Raw genomic sequence first — 3126 nt, forward strand, 5'->3', positions numbered from 1 at the left:
CACTTTATTTTAAGAATGTGAAATGTCAGGATAATAGTTGAGAGAATGATTTATTTCAGCTTCTATTTCTTTCATCACATTCCCAGTGGGTCAGAGGTTTACATGCACTCAATTAGTATTTGGTAACATTGCCTTTAAATTGTTTAACTTGGGTCAAACGTTTCAGGTAGCCTTCCACAAGCTTCCCACAATAAGTTGGGTGAATTTTGACCCATTCCTCCTGACAGAGCTGGTGTAACTGAGTCTGGCTTGTAGTCCTCCTTGCTGAACATGATTTTTCAGTTCTGCCCACAAATTGTCTATAGGATTGAGGTCAGGGCTTTGTGATGGCCACTCCAATACCTTGACTTTGTTGTCCTTAAGCCATTTTGCCACAACTTTGGAGGTATGCTTCGGGTCATTGTCCATTTGGAAGACCCATTTGCGACCAAGCTTTAACTTTGTCTGATGTCTTGAGATGTTGCTTCAATATATCCACATAATTTTCCATCCTCATGAAGCCATCTATTTTGTGAAGTGCACCAGTCCCTCCTGCAGCAAAGCACCCCCACAACATGATTCTGCAACCACTGTGCATCACGGTTGGGACAGTGTTCTTCAGCTTGCAAGCCTCCCCCTTTTTCCTCCAAACATAATGATGGTCATTATGGCCAAATAGTTATATTTTTGTTTCATCAGACCAGAGGACAGACCAGAGGACATTTCTCCAAAAAGTACGATATTTGTCCCCATGTGCAGTTGCAAACCGTAGTCTGGATTTTTTATGGTGGTTTGGAGCAGTGGCTTCTTCCTTGCTGAACGTCCTTTCAGGTTATGTCAATATAGGACTCGTTTTACTGTGGATATAGATACTTTTGTACCTGTTTCCTCCAGCATCTTCACAAGGTCCTTTGCTGTTGTTCTGGGATTGATTTGCACTTTTCACACCAAAGTACGTTCATCTCTTGGAGACAGAATGAGTCTCCTTCCTGAGTGGTATGACAGCTGCGTGGTCCCATGGTGTTTATACTTGCGTACTATTGTTTGTACAGATGAACGTGGTACCTTCCGGCGTATGGAAATTGCTCCCAAGAATGAACCAGACTTGTGGAAGTCTACAATTTTGTTTCTGATTTCTTTTGATTGTCCCATGATGTCAAGCAAAGAGGCATTGAGTTTGAAGGTAGGCCTTGAAATACATCCACAGGTACACCTCCAATTGACTCAAATGATGTCAATTAGCCTATCAGAAGCTTCTAAAGCCATGACATAATTGTTGGGATTATTCCAAGCTGTTTAAAGGCACAGTCAACTTACTGTATATAAACTTCTAACCCACTTGAATTGTGATACAGTGAATTATATCTGAAATAATCTGTAAACAACTTTTGGAAAAATGACTAGTGTCATGTACAGAGTAAATTTCCTAACCGACTTGCCAAAACCATAGTTTGTTAACAAGAAATTTGTGGAGTGGTTGAAAAACTAGTTTTAATGATTCCAACCTAAGTGTATGTAAACCTCCGACTTCAACTGTACATTTACGGTATATACTGAATGTCAAAGTACTTTTAATTAAAGCAAAACACAACCACTTCAAAAACAACAATAAACAACAACAACACAGAAGTAAATGAATATATGAAACCTAAAGGAAAAGCCCCATCCAAGGTTAAACACCACTTCTATACTGTATCCAACACCTCCAGAAATGGAGTCAACTGCAAAATACCAGTGTCAGTCTGTCATCTGCAGGGCTGAAGGAGGAGAGAGGCCACAGTGTTCCATCAGAATACCAGTGTCAGTCTGTCATCTGCAGGCCACAGGAGGAGAGAGGCCACAGTGTTCCATCAGAATACCAGTGTCAGTCTGTCATCTGCAGGGCCGCAGGAGGAGAGAGGCCACAGTGTTCCATCAGAATACCAGTGTCAGTCTGTCATCTGCAGGCCACAGGAGGATAGAGGCCACAGTGTTCCATCAGAATACCAGTGTCAGTCTGTCATCTGCAGGGCCGCAGGAGGAAAGAGGCCACAGTGTTCCATCAGAATACCAGTGTCAGTGTGTCATCTGCAGGCCACAGGAGGAGAGAGGCCACAGTGTTCCATCAGAATACTAGTGTCAGTCTGTTATCTGCAGGGCCGCAGGAGGAGAGAGGCCACAGTGTTCCATCAGAATACCAGTGTCAGCCTGTCATCTGCAGGGCCGCAGGAGGAGAGAGGCCACAGTGTTCCATCAGAATACCAGTGTCAGCCTGTCATCTGCAGGCCGCAGGAGGAAAGAGACCACATCAAAAAATAGAAGAATATAAAAGGAGAATATAAAAGGCAAGGTCAGTGTCCCAAATGACACCCTATTCACTATATAGTGCAACCTATGGACCCTGGTGAAAAGTAGCGCACTAAATAGGGAATAGTGTGTGATTTGGGACGTAGGAATGGTGGCCCTGAAACCTGGCATTTATTTCCAGCCAATCTGTCAAAAGAGACAGAAGGTGACTGCTAGGGCCGAGAGGGCTGATGTAGGTCAGTGTAACATCCAAGATATTCCCCCTCCCCTTGAGACATGACCTTCTCTGGGGCCTTGTCTTTGGTTTCCCTCTCCCCTACATTGGTTCCCCCCATAGCTCCAGGTGGGGAAATGTTAAGTGAAACACAAAGGGAAGATTTTATGTGTCACCCCTTGCTGAGAGAGATCGCACCTGGGCCCCAAGGTCAGAGTGAGAGAGAGAGAGAGAGAGAGAGAGAGAGAGAGAGAGAGAGAGAGAGAGAGAGAGAGAGAGAGAGAGAGAGAGAGAGAGAGAGAGAGAGAGAGAGAGAGAGAGAGAGAGAGAGAGAGAGTGAGAGAGAGAGAGAGAGAGAGAGAGAGAGAGAGAGAGAGAGAGAGAGAGGAAAGAGAGAGAGAGAGAGGGGAAGGAGAGAGTGAACAGGGAGAGCGAGAGAGAGATGTACAGAGGGGAAAGGGAGAGAGAGATAACATAGAGAGGTGAACGAGAAAGAAAACATAGAGAGGGGAACGAGAGAGATAACAGAGAGAGGGAGAGACACAGGGAAAAGAGAGTGAACAAAGATAGAAAGAGAGAGAAAGCTAGAGAGAGAAAAGAGAGAGAGATGATGATAGAAGGCAATGTGAGAGTTTGATGGACCCCCA

This window comes from Oncorhynchus clarkii, unplaced genomic scaffold (genome assembly GCF_045791955.1).
Source record: "Oncorhynchus clarkii lewisi isolate Uvic-CL-2024 unplaced genomic scaffold, UVic_Ocla_1.0 unplaced_contig_5650_pilon_pilon, whole genome shotgun sequence".
Taxonomy (NCBI): Eukaryota; Metazoa; Chordata; class Actinopteri; order Salmoniformes; family Salmonidae; genus Oncorhynchus; species Oncorhynchus clarkii.